Source organism: Eptatretus burgeri, chromosome 1 (genome assembly GCF_056783735.1).
Source record: "Eptatretus burgeri isolate ZD-2024b chromosome 1, Ebu_testis_v1, whole genome shotgun sequence".
In the NCBI taxonomy this organism is placed as follows: Eukaryota; Metazoa; Chordata; class Myxini; order Myxiniformes; family Myxinidae; genus Eptatretus; species Eptatretus burgeri.
In genome coordinates, this window is record NC_140961.1 from 136,343,383 (window position 1) to 136,367,073 (window position 23,691).

General features: G+C 44.3%; 1 pseudogene; it reads right to left on the minus strand.

Moving 5' to 3' along the window:
* Positions 1 to 5,820: 5,820 nt before the first annotated feature.
* On the minus strand, positions 5,821 to 10,985 carry LOC147035511 (uncharacterized; annotated as a pseudogene).
* Between the last annotated feature and the right edge of the window lie 12,706 nt (positions 10,986 to 23,691).

Below are 23,691 nucleotides of genomic sequence, written 5' to 3' on the forward strand. Positions count from 1 at the left end.
ACACCAGGCTTATGCCATGTTCATCTGATGTACTCTGGGGGAAACCCCAATTTATAAGTCTGCCAGTGTCATTTTCTCTCGAGATCGTTCTTTTCGTCGTTCAGGTAAAGATATATAATGAGGTTCAATTACAGAAGAGATAGCTTCAGATATTGAGCGTCTGGTATGCTTTCCCAAGGTCACCATTGGGATGTCTCCAAAGTGCCCTGATATATACTTGCTGTGGGCCAATGTTCACTGATTGGTTATACCAATTCTGATGCCTGCATTTTCAGTTGACTTGTTGCTTGTGGCTCTCTGATTATCACCAGGGGGCTCTCTCAGGCCAGCGTTTGATACCGGATCAATGTTTGATGTTCACAGACCAAAAAATGCAGCCTTCAGTGTGATAATCATCTGGACATTCTCCCGAATGCATGGGTGCTCTCGCTTGAAAGAAGTACGAATGGAACGAAATAAATTAGATCAAAACACATCTTATCTAACTTTTTACATGAGCACACAACGTCGTATACCTTTAAATAGAGAGAGAAAAAAGTTATACACTGATGGGAAGCCTTCTGACATGCACCTTGTAAGAAATCGATCAACATTCAACATTCAGGCATCACGTCCAAAATAGGAGGGTAAGGTTGAAGTCTTATTAAAATTTATTTATTACATTAACAAAATGATGTACATCCTCAAAGATGAAACAAAATTCCAACAACTGGGAAGTGCAGCTGAACACGATCACACGTCATGGTTGGAAAGTCAGATCACCAAAGAGCTGTTACAGCTCCACAAGTGCAGTCACCTGTCAAAGGAGTTGTACAACAATAGAATCAAACCTGTTAGAGCCGAACGTCCAAGAATGTAGAGTTGCCCAAGACCCACAAGGAAAATGTTCCACTGAGACCGATATTGTCAATGGTTGGTTCGGCACAACATGAACTTGCCAAGTGGTTGGGAGAGATACAACAACCGGAATTATATTCGCTTTCACACTTCGTCATCAAAGATTAATTTACATTTGCAAAAGCAATTTGTGCTGCAACACCGACAAGTGCGGACAGCATAATCGCCTCATTTAACATTAAAAGCTTGTTCACGAATGTCCCACTGACAGAGACTATTGATATATGTCTCATCTTCACTGATCACATCTGCTCTATCACAGTGATGTGGAACAACCGCAGATCTCTGAACAAGTCTTTGTGGAGTTAATGAACACAGCCACAAGGCAGGTTGAATTTAGCTTTAACAACATTATATATTGTTGTGGGCCGGGGTTCGGCGGCAGGAAACGACCACGAGGTGGAGCAGTGGAGTCGTCTCCCACCGAACACCCGGAATTTAGGTCGTGACTCTCGGATAACTCCGAAAGGTCACGGGTCAATTAGAGAACCGTGATCGCCAATATTTCGACGGCGTGAGGTCGGGTCCACTTGTCTAATTCCAATTTACCTAAGTACTCACGCTGTCCAACTACCGGGGAAACCACACCATCGGCCGACTTTGTCAGAATCGAGTCGCTATCACCGACTCGGATCCGGCGTCACAGAGCGGAAGTTATCAAAGCCGTGCCGGACCAAATGAACAATTTACGGCACTGGATTACTAATTTGCAATACGCACCATGCTCGGCCAATGGAGGAAAGCACAGAAAACGAGCTGGTACATTTAACAGAGGTTTATTTTACAACGATAATCAGGGAGGGGAGACACAGAGAGCAGAGTTAAACCGACTAAAAGCAATGCAGGTATGTCCAAGGCACTTAAACAATTCTACTTAATGGACTGGCGCCACACACATGCACACACACAAAAGAACTGGGCCGGCCGGCCTTTATCGAGGCCTCCAGCTCGGAAGGAAAGGCGAGCTGAAGGCCAGGGTCTGGCTTGCACCTGTCCGCCTCGTGCGGTGTACGACAATCTGGTCATGTGGCGGGACTCGAACCCACAGCTTTCACGCAGCGCCAAGCACCAGGGGCCGCGCTCTCCAACCGGCCTGCACCAATCAACCAAGACCAAGGAGAATATCAGAGACGACGATGACCCAGGACCAGACGAACCAGCCAGTACCAAGACCCGCGACCCCCAAGACGACCCACCTCCCCAGCCTGGCGTTCCTTTATATATTTTTTGTCCGGGGTGAGAAGATCGCCATCTGAGGCGATCTCCACCCTCATTGGCCGTGGTGTCGTGGGAAAGTCGCCCTCTGTGACCATCTCAACCCTCGTTGGCCGGGGTGTCGTGGGAAAGTCGCCCTCTGTGACCATCTCAACCCTCGTTGGCCGGGTGTCGTGGGAAAGTCACCCTCTCTGACCATCTCAACCCTCATTGGCTGGGGTGTCATGGGAAAGTCTCCCTCTCTGACCATCTCAACCCTCATTGGCCGGGGTGTCGTGGGAAAGTCACCCTCTGTGACCATCTCAACCCTCATTGGCCGGGGTGTCGTGGGAAAGTCGCCCTCTGTGACCATCTCAACCCTCATTGGCCGGGGTGTCGTGGGAAAGTCGCCCTCTGTGGCGTGATTGGACAAGGGGTGTAGTCGGAGCTGAGGCGATGAAAATCTTCGCCCACGTACGTGGTCGAACACACGTGGGCAATGGCGTCGGTGTGCGAAGTGAAGTGAAGGAGATTTGTTGGAAAAGAAACTTCGCAGCTCACACATGTAATTCCTGTTAGACACAGGTAGGGGACCCTAACTATAAACACATACTTATCGAGTTAACTAAACTTAGGGACTGCTGTCTGTCTGTGTGCACAAGGCTTCCAAATTCGTAATAATATGTCCAAACTGATGGTGTGGCCATGGGTTCTCCATGAAGCCCAGTTCTTGCGAATATCTTTGTGGGCTTTCACGAAATTCAGAAAATTACTGGTCGGCAAGGTGTGCATTTTCCTATCCTATACTATCGGAATGTTGATAATTTTGCTTTGTTTGAGTCTCAAGTGGCATGTGATAACTTCTTGATACGGCATACTCTCGATCCAGCGATGAATTTTACCTGTGAGCAGGAATGTTCAAAATTTTTTATCATTTTTCGACGTTTTGGTCGAAAGATCTGCACATGGTTTCACGACATACATGTACCAGAAGCCTACCTTCACAGGGCAGGGGAATACTCGTTGGGACTCCAACAGCTCCACGAGATACAAAATTGCCTTGATCAACATCCTTGTGAACAGTGTTCAGAGGATTTGCTCACCTTGGATTTTTCCTGCTGAAATGGAGAAAATCATGCATAAACTCGGTGAGAATGGTTACCCGGAATATGTAGTTAAGAGGTATGTACACAAGTTTCTAAATACGACAAAGGATCGCAAGGTTGGTCCTGACAAATGTCCAGTCCATGTCAGGATGCTGTGGAAAGGATGATCATCAAGAAGGTTTGAAGAACAAATCAAACTTGACATTGCGGTTTTATAAACCACATGCTGAAATGGCAACACGCAGCATGTAGGCGCTTGGAATAGTTATTTCCGTCATGTACTGCACGTGAACAATAGTGACTTACCTGTCAGGGTTATCGATACTAATAAATGTCAGTGTGTGTGTGTGTGTGTGTCTGTGTGTGTGTGTCAGTGTGTCTCCTCCATAACTTCAAAACCATGAAACCTATCAGCCTGAAACTTTGCATGCATACTCAGAAAACTTCAAGGAAGTGCATGAGTGAAAATTGGGTGTCTGGGTGAATTAAAACATCCCTTTTGAAGATAATTAACAGCCTTATTTAATTATATCCTTCATCAGGTGCATCCACGGTTACCACTCTCTATGGGGTCTGCAGGCATATCCTAAGTAACCTTGCTGGGGTCTGAAGCCGCCATGTTTTTTTGGCCTGCTCAACCATGCCTTGACTTGGAACAGGCTAGAACGATTTCTTAATGATAAATTTTTTATTTTTCCACTTTCCTCACTCATATTATCGAATGCCTGTTCATCATAGCTACGAATCGCTGTATAAATCACTTTTGTAAGTGCTATAGTTTTCAAATTAGTAGCTTGGAGAGATTTCAAGCATTTTATGAGACGATTTTCCACGATCGACTCTCACGGACCAATTAAAGTATATCATCAAAATATTATTTCCGTTTCTTCCATTTTATTATTTCGGATCGGATATTGTCTAATAGCCTGGTGTTGGCGCAGTGGTTAGGGCAGCGGCTTGGGATCCGAAAGGTCCTGAGTTCAAGCCCCGTTGGGCCACTGAATTAATACACCAGGGGGTTGACTCAGCCTGTCATCCTTCCGAGGTTGGCGCAGTGAGTACCAGTGTACTGGGCCGGTGTATACCTCCGGTTAAAATAGGTGTACCCTATCCCTGTGTCATAAGAGGCGACCAGGGTTGCATCAGGAAGGGCATCTGGCGTAAAACATGTGCCAAATCACTATGCGGATTATACGGATGATCCGCTGTGGCGACCCCAAAAGGGAGCAGCCGAAAGAAGAAGAAGAAGAAGAGGATCGGATATTGTCTAGAATAAATGAGTGTCGAAATCTCTTGTGACATCTGATTATTCAAAGAAATAACGAGTCTTATAACTAAGACGATATACCTATTTACTTTAAGCAAGCAAGGTGATCTATGTTCCCTCCTTCTCCATACCTTCACAAGAAAATGTGAAATTTCCAAAGCATTAAACTTATCTTTTTCTCCTGTTTGGAGAATTATATTGAGTGACCAAAAAATTTGGGAACGTGCCAAAATTAACCAGCTTCATTGAGCTATATGATTGAATGCATTCACTGCTAGACCCCGTGCAATGTCCCCCAGAGGGACTGCCGATCGAAAGTGTCTGCCAGATCTGTGTATATTTTCAGAGGTTTTGCAAAGTGCTCTGTTGGGAATCAAAGCAAATCTGATGAAAAACGGATGACACATATTTAATTATATCCTTCAACACATGCACCCACTCATCCATGCCCCGTTGACACATATGCACCCACTCATCCATCAAGAACGTAGTCATCCAAGTGTTTGGGGCGTGAACATAGATGTCCTAATCTCCTAATAGGAGGTGACATTGTTGTCGTGTTGTCAACACCATGGTGTTGAACCTGGGAAATACAGGGATGGTCAAGCATCGAGGGTAGAACTGCAGGAGGAGGACTTGGAGGCAGAACAAATTCAGCTGGAGTTGAAAGAATGAGAGGTAAGTGAAGTGGATCAGGGGAAGCAATAGGTAGCCCCTCAAAGTCACCTTCATCGCAGAGAGAATCATCACAGAACCTCTGTGTGGATGCGGGATGGTAGGTGTAGTCCACGTGGGTACCATGTAACATTCAAATTGTAGTACACGATACGATGAGCGTTGGAGTTGCGAGCCAGCAAATTCGCGGATGTTGCACCAGTTCCCGTCCACAGACACAACCAGGGAACGATCCCGTGCTCGAGACTTGGATCCATCCAAGTGTAAGTACACCCAGTCTCCAACATGAACTGTCGGAGTGGCAGAAGGTTTTCTTGTTGGGAACTTGGACTTCTTGCTATAAATTTGGTTCCTGGAGTGTTGGGCATGTTGCCCTCGGATAAGGTTATGATCCAAAATTGGAATCTGGTGGTTAGTGAACTGGTCACATTGTGTCCACATTTCCCATGCAGACATACCGCGAGATCTGATACGTGAGTTTAATCGGGCAGTCGCCGTGGAAAGCTGACGCGGAGAAATTGGACCTCCTAACGGGTCTTGGTGTAGTAATTCAACTTCTAATTCCTGAATGGCTTTCTCTGTGATAGGGTTTTTGTTGGGGTTTTTGGCGCGACCAAGCTTGAGGGAGATGCGGTGATCTTCTAGGAGCTTGTCATTAGCGATAGACTTGAATGCAGAGGCTTAATCAGTCCAGGTGACAGCTGGTGGCCCCTCCATCAGATTAAGTTCAATGATGAGTCCGAGAAGACCGTCACGCAGGGTGTCATGGCATTTGTCATAAATGAGAGAGGAACGGGTGTTGGAAGTAATGCACTCATGCAAGACCAAGATCAGTTGATGCTCACGCTTTAGGATATCTGCTGCAAAAGTCACACCAATTGTATCGGGAGGATCATCAGACGATTGAGGAATGGCACGTGGAGTGATTTTTCACAGAGAAACACAGTGGTGGCTACTGGTAGTTATATGGTTGATGGACTTATCTATGTCAAAGAAGTGGTAATGCATGACTTGCTTCAGTTGGTGGCAAGATGGGTGATCAAGCTTGAAGTGGAGAGCCATGACAAGGCCATCCAGGACCAGGCGAGGAATAACGATGCATTCAAGGGAAGGTTGGAAGGGGTCGTAATATTGGACAACCAATAACCCATCTTTTGAGATAATGGCTGAATTCAAGTCCCTTTTCACGTCTTTAATATTGGTCAGTTTTTTTCAATGGTCTGGTACCTTGTTTGAGATGGGCATGTGCTCTGTGTAAATCTATGCACTCAGACCGTGTGGCTAGCCAGGTAGAACGGTTTGTAAATGGTAATTTGGAGTAACCCGTGATGATGTCATGGAGAATGACGTATGGCACAGTTTTCTGTTCGCTCTGAAAATGAGCAAGTTTGGCAATGGGGATTGTCACAATCAAGGGCATTCCGGCTGGCAAAATCTGAGGGTATATTAGCAGAGCTCATGAGATGGCAGATTGAGACCTCGAACCGGTTGACCGTCGACAAAAACGTTGAGACGTGAGGACTAGCCAAAAACTCTCCTCGGCATAGCTTTTCAAAGGCTTGTACACATGGCTTACTATCGGTCAGTATGCAAGCTTTATGATTGGACTGAATGATGAATGGTCCAAAGTGTTTCGTTGCCATTGTGATTGAGAGGGGGGGGGGAGAGAGAGAGAGAGAGAGAGAGAGAGAGAGAGAGAGAGAGAGAGAGAGAGAGAGAGAGAGAGAGAGAGAGAGAGAGAGAGAGAGAGAGAGAGAGAGAGAGAGAGAGAGAGAGAGAGAGAGAGAGAGAGAGAGCTTCAATTTCACGGGGAAGCCAGGTGATCTGGTGTCCTCGCAACGTGGCACTAAAAAACCCCACAAGTCATTGGGTCCCATTGCGAGTGACATACATCGTAGTTCCTATGTCATTTTTCTTCATTGAACAATCAGTGATAATCCAGAATTGATCTTCATGGCATGGAAGGATAATGGTTCTGTTTGAAGAAAGGGCTTTCTGGGCAGTGTGGAATGCTTCGATTCGGTCGGAAGTCCAATAAATTTTCTCTTGGGATAGGAAGCATCATCTAATGGCGAGAGTAAGCTTGAACAGCCGGAGATAAGATGAGTTAGGACTTTGCAAGTGCCAATAAAGGATCAAAGGCTGGGGACCTTTTCTGTGGGGGCACACATGGATAATGTGGAGATACGATAGGGGCTGACTGTTATAGTGCCTTGATGCCACACCACCCTAGGATAGTGATGGAGGATGAGCCAATGACAGTCTTGGATGCTGACAGATTTAAGCGGTTGGCTTGGAATGCGTCAAGCAGTCGTTTCCAGTTGGTTAAGTTCATCTACGCTTGCTCCACTGCAGTAGAGATCATCAGCGAGTTTGGCCACAATACCCTCCTCCACCAGGTCTCCAAATACGTGACAGGAAAGTTCTTCTCGTGCCATTTCAGTACCAGGCATACCCATAGCGGATCGGGCGTTTTCCCTAACACCAGGAAGTTGAGTCGCAACACTGCAGTGTTTCATTGACTCTTTAGATAGGGGAATTTGATAAAAGTCATTGGTCAAGTCAGTAGTGATAATGTGCTTCCATCTCCAGATTTGTCGAAGAGTGGAATTGACGTCGGGCATCAAGGAAGGCTGGGGTTTGCTATATCGGCCAACATCGGCAAATGCTCTGACCAGTCGGAACCCGCCATTGGACTTTTTCACCAAGAAAGACGAGTTGAGGTACTCAATGTTGATTCCTGCATCTTCGGGTTTAATTGTGACACCCATATATTCTAGTTCATCAAATTTGCGTTGTCGTTCTGTGAGGTTGCTGTGAGAGTACAAAGGTAGGCAACCCTTATGTTGAGGGGGCTGGACAGGACCCATGTTAACTACTGATTGAAATGGACCAGATGCACCATTATACCCTTTGGGCCTGGGGTCGAAATCGCTGCCACCACGTTAGTTATCTGAGATGGACCTTATCGTGTTCTCAATCCATCGCATCACACCAAGCACATCGTTTCTGTGAACATATCGAGCTTTATTCGGAGCTCATGCAACTTCCACCCAATGGTACAAACGGTGAGCATGGGATTAATGAGGAAACTCTCCATGTGGGTGTGTACGTGCTTGTGTGGTGTTGTGCATAGACTGGACATTAGAAGGTGCGATGAGGAAGAAGGAGTTCAGGGTGAGAGGTCAGGAGGTCTTGTTACGTTCTGATGTTCGGTTGAATAAAACCGTTGGAGAATATTGAATTCCTCATTCTTGGAGTATTTTATGATACAACAAACTGGCGACGAGGATGGGATTGAAATAGAATGCACCGACACCCTTTCTGAAAAATCCAAATGAGCCTTCAATGCCTTTTACGGCCTGGATTCATGTTCTTAGAAAACTACATACTGGCTGCGAGACTGCACTTACGGCCTTGAGGAACTTTTTTGTCCCAAGAGGGTAATGTCATGATAGTCTAGTAGGAAGATAGGGGTCCCATGCATCCCCATGATACATTTTTTTAACCTGCATTTTTACAATCCCTGAGGTGTGTGGGAACAGAATTTCCTTTGTTACCATTCCAAAAAATGTCCCATGTGGGTCGTTTAGCCGTTTTTTTGTCCGCCATCTTGGATTTCTTGGGACGCACAAGTAAGGGGTAGGGGTAATATAAAGTACCTTTTCGCAGAGAAAGAAATTAGTTACAGGGACAAATTAGGTATCATTGGAAAGGGTATGACCTGCACTATCACAATAACCCGTCAATTATTCAATTAGGGCATCGATGACGTCATCAGGGGTCAAAAGGTCACGTTAAAGGGCCACTAAGTCAAATTTCACACCCATCCTCTTTGTCATCCACCCTGCACCTAAGTGAATGAATCTTTTGTATTCTACTTTGCTTGAAGGAAAGTGTGCATGTATAGGCAGTTTTTAAAACTAAAACAAATTATTTAACTTCAGTACAACATCATTTACCCTTTCCGCAAAAATCCCGAAAATATTGAAAAAAATGAATTTTTGTAATAAGTTTCCTGTGAAATTGCAGTTTGACACATATTTGTTTTCTCTGCCTTTTTATGGTAAAAGTATTCTTTATCTTGTATTCTTCTGGAAACTTCCAAATGAGGAGGAGTGCTTTCATGCAACCTCCAAGGTCAAAAGTGCTAAGAACATACTTCTGGCCAACCTCCAGCGTCGCATCTTCCGAACGCTTCAACAACTCCCTAATTACGGAATATTCAGTGAACGGTTGATTGATAGGGTTGAAATAGTCAATGGTCGACTTTCGAGACGGTTTTTTGCCAGTAGCTGAGATGAAGCTACCAAATCCAGGGACGAGTTGTGTTTCTTTACTGCCAGTGAGCATTCACAGAAGTAACCACAAACGGACTCTTGGATGCACTCTGAGTACAACTTATCATTTTCGATGGGTGGAGTGAACTTTGCCCCTGTTGGAAACTTGGGCCCAACTCGACCATAAATGTGAAAAGGGGGCAATATTGGTGGGGTTCTAACTTCAAAACAACGAGTCTTATTCCGCTGCTTGAGTGGGAGGGTTCTATCTTTGTCGGCAATGTCAATGTTTGGTTTCACCTCCTGTATTATGATCCCTCCAGTGCTGTTCACCACGTTTGAACCATGGACATTTGTGGTTATTTTGTTTAAGTTGTCCCACTCAACATGAAAAACTTCGTTGTCTTTACCAGTAGCAATTTGGGGAGTGAGAGAAGAGGAAACATCGCCGATGGCTTCCGCCAATGCTGTCTCAACTTCCAAGCCAAAGTCATAGGACTCACAGTGACCCAATCTATGAAGTATATTGGTTAGCTGCTTGCTTCGATATAGGTGGCGTATGGTGCTGCAAATGAGGATGTGTTTAGGTAACTTCCGCTCTCCGTTCGTCACAGCACGGCAGATGTCCTGGAAAAGAAACCAATGGATCTTAGAGAGAAAATAATTTACATTTTCATGATAGAAAGCACTGAAACAGATACAATTTGGAGGACTAGCGATATTGTCCCAAAGATGTTGAAAGCAAAGGTGGTTAAAACTCACCTGAGCTACTGAAAGCACCAGACGTCGGCTCTTTTCAGACTTTTCCACATCCGCTTCATCCAGGATAAGAGTCGACAGGAACTTCACCAGGTCTGTTGGGAGGTATTCTTCTGATGCCCTGGCATCCAGCTCATCAGCTGTAGGAGGCCAAGGAAGTGGTGTTGACTCGTTGAACATCCCCTGAACAACACTGCGCAAGTGCAAGGGAACATCCTCAAACTTGTCTTTGGAACCAAGCCTATTTGCATAAGTAACTGCTTCCACAACAGATATGCTTGTGCTGTACACCAGGTTGTAGGTTATGCATCCCCTGTCCCCAGGAAACACTTTTGTGAAAGCAATGCACTCATTGATTTCGTGTCTTTGAAGTCGGGTCTTCAGCTTATCACTTCTGAAATCTGGATTTGGAAATCCACAGCGTTCAAGTTCTTGGACGTATAGGTGGCGGAGTGTTCCAAGTTTCACGACCTCCTTCTGCCCAATTACCCTCTCACGTATAAAATGCAGAACTACATTAAATGAGCTTTGATGAGGTTCAAGCTTTTCATCTTGCTTGTTTTCAATACTTCTGTTGGCTTGATCACGTAAATAATTCACATGTCTCAGTTTGAATGAACTATGACAGGATTTATGGAAACGAGCCTCTCTTGCAAACTAATCTTCACCTGCCACCTTGCAATGTAAACGATTGTCTCCTATTTCTAGGGCTTGGGATTCAATATGAGTCCAAGCTGCTTCCTTTCCCTTGAAAGATGCAAACTGGACACAACGCTTAGTGCTTCCGGAAACTTTCGTCTCAAGCATTTCACAGAAAATACATTCTGGTGGAAAAATGTTCTTGGAAGAGGTTGATGGTTTACGAGGGGATCGAATTGTTGAGGGTTCATCGTCTGGTACGACACATTTCAAACGATCCTGATGTTTGGTAAAGGCTTGATAGCATCCCCCAGTGATAGCCTGTTATTTCTGGGTCCACACCATCAAGATTGTCTGGAATTAACCTACACACAGCTTCCATACGAGCGGGTGAATCATGAGACTGAAGGAGCCGTTTCTCACGAAGATTATGTAACATCTCAAGCTTTTCCTGGGGAGGACCCCTTATATTGTGTAATGGTATAAATTCACCATGCTGTATGCCACTCACATGTAAAATACATACAGGAGGAGGCATCTGCAGTTACTCTAAATTGCAATCATGATCAGTTCGGCATTTCTTTGCCTTTGACATGATGAAGCCACCACCACCAGTTAACTACAACTAAGCGTGCACTACCACCACTGGAGCACTAATCCATAATAGGTGTTACCTGAAAAAAAGACAATTATCCACCACCAATAAACTACAGCTACAAGCAAGTATGCATGCCAGCAGATATTCAATACAACCAATAAAACATTAATCAAAATCACAGTTGTCTGCACGTCCTGTAGCAAAAAAGACAACACTGTCAGTTGACGAAATTTAACACCACCACTAAAGCGTTAAGGTAGTTACAATGGCCTCACCTGTAACAAAAAATAATGTTAATAACCATAGCCATAAACTATAAATAAACAGTGAAATTAATCATTCGTATGCGAAGGACACACTCACACAGTAAACTCAATACAGAACCGCATTTTCTCAATATTTTCGGTATTTTTGTGAAAAGGGTTCATGATGTTGTACTGAAGTTAAATAATTTGTTTTAGTTTTAAAAACTGCCTATACATATACACTTTCCTTCAAGCAAAGTAGAATCCAAAAGATTCATCCACTTAGGTGCAGGGTGGATGACAAAGAGGATGGGCGTGAAATTTGACTTCGTGGCCGTTTAATGTGACCTTTTGACCCCTGATGACGTCATCAATGCCCTAATTGAATAATTGATGGGTTCTTTTGATAGTGCAGGTCATACCCTTTCCAATGATATCTAATTTGTACCTCTAACCAATTTCTTTCTATGCGAAAAGGTCCTTTATATTACCCCTACCCCTTACTTTTGCGTCCCAAGAAATCCAAGATGGCGGACAAAAAAACGGCTAAACGACCCACATGGGACATTTTTTGGAATGGGAACAAAGTAAATTCTGTTCCCACAGACCTCAGGGATTGTAAAATGCAGGTTAAAAAATGTATCATGGGGGTGCATGGGACCCCTATCTTACTCCTCAACTATGACAGAACGATAGAAATTTCATCAACGTGGTCAGAAAAATGGCGAGTCTACGGAACAACATCTCGCTTCATTAAGGGAGATGATCGTCACATGCGAGTTTGGAGAGCTGGCAGACGAAATGATCCGAGACTAACTCGTCGAGAATACAAACTCAGCTCTCGTTAGAGAACATTTACTACTAGAAATGGTACTGATGTTACAGAAAGCTATAACCATGGCTAGACAGATTGAGTCAGCAATGGCGAAGGCTTACATCATAGGCCAAGGCACTGCCAGCGACATACAGGCCATACACCCTGTTCAGACACAGGATTCGCAGAGCAGCAAGAGACCCTTTATACTCACTCTGGAAGGGATGTCAAATGAGCGATCTCAACCGGCTCAAAGAAAAACGTGTTATTGATGTGGATCGGTAAATCACACAGCCAACTACTATGGATGGCCAGCAAAGGACGGCCAGTACAACAGCTGCAAAAAGAGAGGACACTTTGCTAAAGTATGCCGGGGCTCCAAACAAGTTCACGAAGTGACTGTCCCTGACATGAATGTGTTGAGTGTAGACAATAGGGCTGGAGATGCTGATAAGATAATGTGCACTGTACAAGTTACTGCTGCCGGGGGAGAGCCGCTGGACATTGAATTACTGTTAGATACAAGCTCGGCATTGTCAATACTTCCCGAATCCGTCTACCTGTAATGTTTCAATAATGTGTCACTGACTGAGTCAAAACTACACCTGAGAAATCCGACACCTGTGCGTGGTTGCCTGCATGCGGATGTGACTTTCGAGAATTACTGCGCGCCCGCTTAATTTTATAGAGTGCGGAGCGGCACTGCCATTCTGGACAGAGACTTTGTTGCTGCACTTGACATGCAACTACTGAATGGTCGCATTACTTCTACCACCCAAAGCACTGCAAATCAAACCCCAGTAGCAATTGTTACAGGTGACAGCATGGAGGACACCATGGGTTGTGCAAAGGGATTTATTCATCTCCTTAAAATGCGACCCAATATGACTCAAGTCCAGCAAAAGCTGAGCCGTTTACCTTTGTCTGTGAGAGAGGATGTTTCACAGGACCTGAAAAAGCTCGTTAAACTGTATGTAATGGAGCCAATCAAATCATCAGAGTGGGTTTCACCAATTGTCGTGACGATGAAGATAAACGGAGGGATTCGTCTGTGCGTGGATTTACAAGAACCAAATAAATCAGTGGTGATTGACAGACATCTCTTTCGCATATGGAGGAAATGTTTGCGGAGCTGCGAGGTGGCACACTTTTCTCCACATTGGATCTGCAAAGTGCGTACCACCAGGTTGTACCGCATGAAGACAGCAGGGACCTTACTGTCTTCATTACAAACGAATCCCTTTACGGGCTTGCTTCAGCACCAAGCTGTTTTCAGAGGATGACGTCTGCCATTTTAAAAACACCAACCCGGAGCTCGGTGTTACCTTGACGATGTAATCGTTTTTGGAGGGACTCCCGAAGCACATGACAAACACCTCAGAGCGGTGCAACAGCACATCGATGCAGCTGGACTGAAACTGAACCTTTCAAAATGTCACTTCAGACAGACAGAGCTGTCACTTTTAGGACATGTAGTGTCACATACAGGACTGAAACCTGACCTTGCCCATGTTGTTGCGGTGTCAAAAGCACCTTCACTGAAACAAGTGCAGAGCTTTCGCTCTTTTCTCGGGCTCACGTCATAGTATGTGAAGTTCATCCCGAACTATGCATCGTTGAACTCCTGAGAAAATTACTGTGGGGACCATCCACCTTCTCCTGGTCAGTCACAGCACAGCAAAGTTTCCATTCGGTTCAAGAACTGATTGTCAGTAGTCCAGCACTCGCTCTCTTTGATCCAGAGCTACACACCATAGTGGCAACTGACTCCTCCGATTATGGCCTTGGAGCGGTCCTAACGCAAATTCATGCTGACATAACGAAGAAAACGATGGCATTTGCATCCCGAACGCTGACTGAATCGGAAAGAAAATATTTAATGTGGGAAAAGGGAAGCACTTGGATGGGTGTGGATGACAGAGAAGTGGAGGACTTACCTCCGGGGTGGACATTTCACTTTATGCACTGATCACAGTCCTCTCAATACACTGCTTTCCACGAAAGGATTGGGAAGAGCTGGAATACGTGTGGCCAAATGGTCTGCATGGCTTCTCTCATTTAATTGTGACATTCAGTACAAGCCTGGCTCTGAAAACGTTACAGCTGATTGCTTGTCTCGCCTTCCACTACCTACTTCAGAGCCCAGTATGGAGGATGATGTTGAGGTTGTCGTGCTCACATCGACCCTCACTGCGGTGATAGCTGAAGAATTCAAAACTGCCTGTATTTCCTGCCCCATTCAACCAAAATTTTCTGAAGCACTGGCCGAAAATGTCAAAAGGCCTGGACCCTCTCTCTCTATCGAGTGCAGCCTGTGGCTGCTGGTTGCATCATTGGTTGGGACACGGCTATGCCGCTGATGCAGTGTCCCCCTTACCAGTTCACTGGTGCTCATTTTGCCAACCTCAGAAGGATGACATGCTGAGTCAACCTCCTGGTGTATTTCAATTCAGCGGCCAACGTGGCTTGAACTCCGGACCCTAGGATCCCAAGCTGCCACCCTAACCACTAAGCCAACACCAGGCCTACCTGGATCCTGATCTCCTTCTTTACTTCAGATTGCAAAACTGAACTGTCACCACAAGAGGACTGCGTGATGAGAGGTACTCACCACCTTCTTGAACCGGATATATTACAGCCGCATTTCTTCAACTTAACGCATGATACGCACCAGGGCATAGTGAGGACAATGCAGTGGTTAAGAGATCTGTATTGGTGGATGGGAATGGACGCGCACGTCGAATGGACTCGCAAAAGGTGTACATCGACAAACGCCGTGGAGCAAAGGATGTGAGCTTTGAATGTGGTTCCTTCGTCCGAGTGAGGAAACCTGACGTCCTCCGAAAAGGACAATCCAAATTAATATCAGCGCTTCTCCAAGTTATGGAGCAAAGAGGATCTCACACGTACAAACTGTCCGACGGACGGATCTGGAATGCGTCTCATTTAGCATCTGCCTGCCTGTCAAAGCAATGCAAGAGATGATGCCGAGCTAGCACTCCTTCCTGACATCACCGCACCACCAGTGTAAAACACATCAGAACATGTGCCGGTCGGCCAGGATGCCAGAATCCGCAGACCTCCAGTCACTCTGGACTCAAGATTACGTTACGAAGTGATGTAAAGTCCTTTGAGAATAAGAAAAGGAAGCTAATTTAAACTGTTGCCATGTTGATTACAGCGCGTGCGCTGTATACAATTGCACCGAGTTTGAAATGTCCCCGACGTCGTCTACCATGTCTCCGGTGGGTCCGGTGTCCCCCCGTCCCCCCCCCACGTGCCTCAAGACAGCCAATGATGGCCGTCCGGTAGATGCAGTGCGTAACCTCGACGGAAATGGCGACAATTGACGGAAATACCCGAGTATTTCAATGGAAATTTGTGAAACTAATGTGTTATATATGTGAAAACCATTTAATTTATTATTACTTGTTTTATGGTTAATCCATGCTGTGGCAATTAGTACATTTCAACTTCGTTAATTGATGTTGTTGTCCACTGAGATACGGTCTGCATGTCGTTCAGGAAAGGGGGATGATTTACTGTTGTGCATAGACTGGATGCTTGATGGGGACGAAAAAGAAGAAGAAGAAGATGAAGAGGAAGAAGAAGAAGAAGAATAAGAAAAAGAAGAAGGAGTTCGGGGTGAGAGGTCACGAGGTTGGGTGCGTTTCACCGCCCCGGTAATCCCTCTAGAGACAGACGGGGGAGCAAGGCAAATTGGGGGGGGGGGGGGGTGAACAGAATCCAACGAGAGCCTTGGAGGAAAGGAGCTCGGAGTTGTAGAAAGCTAGGAGATGCCCCGTGAAAAACACTGCAGGAGGTTCGCGGCACATGACGGGTGTGGTGTTACATTTGTAAGGTTGATTGATTGACGATGGTGCACTCGTGTGACTGGGCTTGTAACGATGAGGAGCTGTGATCGTTAGGGTGTATCGCATGTGTAATGTCGGGTCGGCTGTGGCACCGGAATAGCTCCTTTTCTTTCTTTCTTTCCTTGCAATTTTATTTTATTCTTTTGTTAAAAAGAGCTTCCTTATCGACCTCCTCCCTCCCTCGAGGGCTCCACATAATTTCATGGGAAAAGAACCACCATGAGGAAGTAAAAAAAGGAAATATGAAGGAGAAGGAGAAGGAGAAGGAGAAGGAGAAGGAGAAGGAGAAGGAGAAGGAGAAGGAGAAGGAGAAGGAGAAGGAGAAGGAGAAGGCCTCCCGTTGGAGGGCGTCGACGGGCGTGCTGCTGGGGAGTTTGGTCGGACGCTATTGCAGGACTGTTTTGAGTGTCGAGGGTGCATTGGCTTTTTCGATATTCTGTATCCTATTAAGCCTATGTTACGATCGAATCTTTACTCAAATGGCCATGTTAATCTTCTGGGGTGCTGGGAGGAGGTGATCAAGGATGATCAACATTTCTCGTGACTAACAGATAGCCGTCTACGACGGGTATGGGGGACAGGACGGAACACAATACAGGTAGTCATTGACTTATGACCGCGATCGGTCGTAAGTCGATTTGGTCGTAAGTCGGTAAACCTTTATTTTTAGCTTTATTTATAGTGTACAGGCCTATGTACTGCATAGGCCTATGCAAAAACTACCGTATGCATATTATACTGTATAATGATATAATGATCATCTGTAAGTCATATTTTATTAACTTTTTTTTTCAACTCAAACACTGCACCACAACAGTACAATTGGTTTAATATTTGCGAAAACATACAAAAATACAAAACATGTTATTGGTCACTCGTACTTGGCTGTGGATCGTCGAAGTTATCAGCTAGGGCAGGCAGCGCTCGGGGGAACCGGAGTTGTTTTTTTCGTCAACATGGTGAGCTTTGTCTGAATGGTTTGTTTTTTTTCACCTCGTAAATTTCACGATACGGACGAGAAACATCGTGTGCCCTCCGTTCTGAGTGGGCGGAGAAACTGAGCAGTCTGAGTGGGTGGAGACGCGGAGCATTCTGGTCGGAAAGTCGTAAAGTGGTCGTAGTCGTAAGTCGACGACTACCTGTACTCGGTTACCGTAGTCTATTTGAATGTTTTGCGCCGCATTTAACAGCTTAGTTCATATTGGTAGTGTGTCTGGATGCCCATGGCAGCGTTTGAGACCGGTCCCTTTAGATTGTTGGTCTTGACACATCGTGCCGGATGAGTAATACGAACGATTTGACATATTCATCGTTTCTATATTACCTCCATCAACACATTAACAACATGGCAGGATAAAAGTCGTAAATGCTGAGTTGAACAAACATCCTGAACTCATGGACTTAGTAAAGTAAAGCACGTCGTCTGGGACCCGGCCGTCGGTTTGCCGCCGAACGCTGCTGATTGTGACGTCATCGATTCCCTCTTTGAAAATTCTATCTATGTTCGCTTTTTATCCCCCGCCGCGTGGCGGAAGGGGGGTATTGTTGTCACCCGGGTCGTCTGTCCGGCTGTCCGTCCGTCCGTCCGGTAGCTAGGCGTCAACATTTATAGCTGTGAGTGCGATAACTCATTAACTGTTCGCCATATCGATTTGAAATTTGAGTCACACATGTACCACCTGAAAAGGAAGAACCCTATTGATTTTGGGTGTGGCCGGATCCAAGATGGCCGACTGGGTCGGCCATCTTGAAAAAAATGTTTTTTGTAATAAATGGAAAACCGCTTATCTGATTTCAATTATTTTTCAATGGCGGGGGATTCCCCATCTCTGATGGGTATGTTTTGAATCCGCGATCACTTGCGTAAATACATGGAACACATAATGTGAAGATTTCGGAAGTATGAACAGAATATGTTCGGAGAAAATAGTGTTAGAAGTTCCAGACATATGCCCATTATATTATGATTATGATGATGATGAGGGTTCATCATGGAGGGTTAATCAAACTAGAAGCCTGGTGTTGGCTTAGTGGTTAGGGTGGTGGCTTGGGATCCTCGGATTCTGAGTTCAAGCCCCATTGGCCGCTGAATTAAAACACCAGGGGGTTGACTTAGCCTGTCATCCTTCCAAGGTCGGCAAAATGAGTACCAGTGTGTACTGGTAGAGGGGCACTGCATCAGCGACACAGTCGCGCTTCCAAGAAATGATGGCTACCCTGGCAGTTAAGCTGCCATACGCAAGAAGAAGAAGAATCAAACGAGGAAGAGGGGCAGACCACGGCAGGAGAGTTCCGAGGGGTCGGAATCCCCCAAAGTGGTTAAGGGCCTCTCCACCCCTGAAGAGTACTATCACAAACTTATGGTTATAGTTTCAGTTTTTGACGGCGTTACGCCGCTAAGCCCTGACAACCCTATAAAAATGGCTCCACTGATTAACCAATAATTCGGTATAGTGCCAAAAAGCTCAGATCTGGAGACATTTTCATTAAGTGTAAATCAGTCGACGAATGGGAGAAGGTTATGAAATCCCAGTATTTTGGCGGGTCCGTGTTTTGTGTCATATTCCAAGGAGTCTGAGGGAGAGTCGAAGAGTCATTTATGGGATTGATCCCTCCATTGAAACTGATGATATCACGAGTCATTTAGCTGAGGTAGGAGTAGTTGATGCCCGCCGTCTCACCACGGTCAGGGATGGGGTCAAAGTCGATACCACCTCGGTGGTTTTGTCTTTTGACACCCCAGTCCTTCCCCTGAAAGTTTTCCTGGGCTATCAAGCCTTCACTGTATGGGAATACATTCCACCCCCCTAAAGATGCTACAAATGCCAAAAGTTCGGTCATACTGCTCCAGCCTGTAGAGGCAAACAACGCTGGAGCAGATGTAATGGAGAGCACGAACACGGAAGCTGCACTTGTGAAGAAATGGCTTGTGCCAATTGTCGTGACCACAGTGCAGCCTTCAGACTTCAGAGAATGTCCTGAATTTCGGAGAGCTGCCCAGATCCAACAGGTGAAGACGCAGGGGAAACTGTCGTACGCTGAGGCAGTCCGAATGGTCCCCAAAATTGGGAAAACTATGACTCCAGTAAAAGCGGCTGAGAGCACGTCCAAAACTGAGTGCCTGGTTAACGTCCTCACCAAATCGGTGGGAGTCCAGACTGAGATGAAAGACACAATGCCAAACCGAGAGAGCAACCACCGACGTGGTCACGAACTCTACGAAAGAGGGATTCATTGGCTTCATCACTGAAGTAGTAAATTGTACAGATCAAGCAGGGAGCAGATCCGAAAACAATCAACATCATCTCCGCTACAGCCTTCAAACACCTGGCCTGGGAGGAGTTTACTTTCAAGACGATCAACAAAATATTCAACCAATTGACTCATTAACACAGAGGGACGGTCTCCAGGCAGTCCCAGGATTCCCCTGCTGATTCATGTAAATCTTCCAATGACGAACACGAAGTGTAGCGCTCATGTGTCGGAGGTTAATAAATTCATCAGCGATCTTCCATCCACACTGGATATTGTCCATTCGTTATTTAGAAACCTGGTTTAAAAACCCCAAGCCATTTAAGATGACCAGTTCCATTCTACAATGTATTCTCTGATTAAGTGTACCGAATACACTTTGCTCACTGAGCCTAATGTACCCTCGATTCCTTAAATGTGTCTGGATATTCAAAATGGAAATGGGGTGGACAGTCTAAAGTTATTATTATTCGGGTACCCAGTCAAATGGACTGGGTAACCTGTTGTTTTTCTTCTGTTTATTTCTTATTTTTCTTCTGCCGGCAATTTTCGGGTTCTTTCGCTTTAAAAATCATTTTCTCAGGAACGGTAAGTCCGATCGACACGAAATTTTCACCTTAGTATGTATCTTTTTTGATAGCATACTCAATTGTTAATTGTGACGTCATAAGTCACGTGGTTCGGGCGCCATCTTGAAAAAACTGATACACTTTTGACCTCTATCTCTGAAACGGTGCAATGGAAAATATTTCGCTTCATACATTTTAATGAACTCCCCATCGGGAAAAGGGGTGATTTTTCGTGACATCAGTGAAGCGGTATCCCGGTGAAAATTCGTCAAGTAGAACGCTGCATAGGAAAAATCTAAAATTTCCTGAGCATCATTGACACAACAATTCACCGTAGAAAAAAAATTGTGACGTCAAAAGTGACTTGTTTCGGCAGCCATCTTGTTTTGAATTTAAAAAATATATATTTTCTTCTCCAGAACGGTGGACAGATTGAGGCGAAACTTTGCACAGACATTCCCCATGACGTCTTTTTCAAGTTTCTTAATTTCTTAACCCTAAAACCTTCAAACATCTTCTTCTCCAGAACGGCTGGTCAGATCAAGGGGAAACTTCACAAACATATTGCTTATGAGTAGTGAATATAAGTTTGTTAATGGCTAATTGATAGGTTACATGGTTTGGCAGCCATGTTGGAATCAAGAATTATATTAAATAATGTTTTCTCTGGAACTGCACAACCTATGGAAGTGAAACCTGGCTACTATAATCTACCCCCATGCCTGCATATACGTTAAAAATTATGATGTCACATGTCACATGGTTTTGCGGCCGTCTTAGATAGAAAAAAACACCTTGTCCGATATACACGAAACTTCACAAGCATGTTCCACTACACGATTGGAAGCAGAATTTAAATTTATGATGTCATAGATTACATGGTTCGGCAGCCATCTTGGATTGAAAATTAATAAATTTTAAAAATCTTTTCCAGAACGGCTTGACAGATTGAGGCAAAAATTCACACACTTTCCCCAAGACATCCTTTCACAAGTTTGTTAATTTCTAATTGATAGGTCACATGGTTTGGTGGCCATCTTGAATTTACCCTAAAACCTTCAAACATCTCCCGAACGGCAAGACAGATCAAGGGGAAACTTCAGAAACATATTGCACATGAGCAGTGAAGATAAGTTTGTTAATTTCTAATTCATAGGTCACATGGGTTGGCAGCCATGTTGGATTGAAGTATAAATATGAATTAATGTTTACTCTGGAACTGCTGCTTCCATATATGCGAAACTTCAGAATTATAATTTAGCCGATATGTGAAAGGTGGGTTTAGAATTTCAACCCGATCAGCTACACGGTTTGACAGCCAGAATTCTTTAATTATTTGAATCTGAGAACTTTAAGATTTTTGTTTTTTTTCCAGAAGGCTCACTTGGCTGCACCTGAATGCGTTTGAAGGTCCAGGAATAGCAATTCAATTGATACCGACAATGTCCCCAGGAAAAAGGGCTAACTGCATACGTAAGAACTAGATTGAACACTTTGTGCCATCCGGTTCGTTACTCATCTGTTCCGCGTTGTCCCGAAGCAAGGCTGCATTTGTATCACTCTTAAAGAATGTTTTCTCTGCAACCACTTATCCTATCGAAGGGAAACTTTGCAACTATCTTTTAAGTCTCATGTTGTATCAAAGGCGGACGTCTGGGTACCCGGTCATCACTGCCAGCTGTTATAAAGTGGCAGTTCTAGTTTCTTATTTTTCTTCCACCGGCAATTTGCAGGTTCGTTCGTTTTAAAAATCATTTTCTCAGGAACGCTAAGGCCTATCAACACGTAATTTTCACCATAGTATGTGTCTTTTTTGAAAGCATACTCAATTGTTAATTGTGACGTCATAGGTCACGTGGTGCAGGCGCCATCTTGAAAAAAACGATAAACTTTGGACCTCTGTATCTCTGAAACTGCAATGGAAATTTTTTTCGCTTCATACATTTTAATGAACTCCCAATGGGGTACACGGATGATTTTTCATGACGTCATCAGTGAAGCGGTATCCCGGGGAAAATTCGTCAAGTACAATGTTGCAGAGGAAAAATATGAAATTTCTTGAGCCTCATCCACACAACAATTCACTGGAGAAAAAATATATTGTGACGTCATAGGTAACTTGGTTCGGCAGCCATCTTGTTTTGAAAAAAAATATTTTTAAAAATCTTCTTCTTCAGAATGGCTGGACAGATTGAGGCGAAACTTTACGCACACATTCCCCATGATGTCCTTTTTCAAGTTTGTAAATTTCTTATTGATAGGTCACATGGTTTGGCGGCCGTCTTGAATTTACCCTAAAACCCTCAAACATCTCCAGAATGGCTGGTCAGATCAAGGGGAAACTTCACATACGTATTGCTCACGACTTGGGAATATAAGTTTGTTAATTTCTAATTGATAGGTTACATGATTTGGCAGCCATGTGGGATTCAAGAAAAATATTAAATAATGTTTTCTCTGGAATCACGAAACCTATCGAAGCGAAAATTTGCAACTATCATCTTCCATCACGTCTGCATACAAAGTAAAAAGGATGATGTCACAAGTCACAAGGTTTGGTTGGATAGAAAAACGCACCTTCTCCGATTGACACGAAAGTTGACCGACAAATTCCACTACAGGATTGAAGGCAGAATTTAAATGTATGGTGTCATAGGTTACATGGTTCGTCAGCCATCTTGGATTGAAAATTAATAAATTTTTATAATCTTCTCCAGAATGGCTGGAGAGATTGAGGCAAAATTTCACACACACTTTCCCCAAGACGTCCTTTCACAAGTTTGTTAATTTCTAATTGATAGGTCGCATGGTTTGGCAGCCATATTGAATTTACGCGAAAACTATCAAACATCTCCCAAACGGCTGGTCAGATCAAGGGGAATCCGCACAATCGTATTGCACATGAGTACTCAATATAATTTTGTTAATTTCTAATTTATAGATCAAATGGTTTGGCAGCCATGTTGGATTCACGAATTATATTAAATAATGTTTTTTTCTGGAACCACATAAACTATCGAAGCAAAATTTGGCAGCTATAATCTACTCCGATGCCTGCATATACGTTGAAAATTACGACGTCACATGTCACATGGTTTGGCGGCCGACTTGGATAGAAAAACACACCTTGTCCGCTAAACACGAAACTTCAAAAACATGTTCCACCACACGATTGGAAGCCGAATATAAATTTATGATGTTATCGATCACATGATTTGTCAGCCATCTTGGATTGAAAATTAATAAAATTAAAAAATCTATTTCTCCAGAACGGCTGGACAGATTGAGGCAAAAATTCACACACACTTTCCCCAAGACATACTTTCACAATTTTGTTAATTTCTAATTGATAGGTGACATGGTTTGGTGGCCATATTGAATTTACCCAAAAACCTTCAAATATCTTCTCCAGAACGGCTGGTCAGATCAAGGGGAAACTTCACAAACGTATTGCACACGAGCAGTAAATTTATGTTTGTTAATGAATAATTGATAGGTCATATGGTTTGGCAGCCATGTTG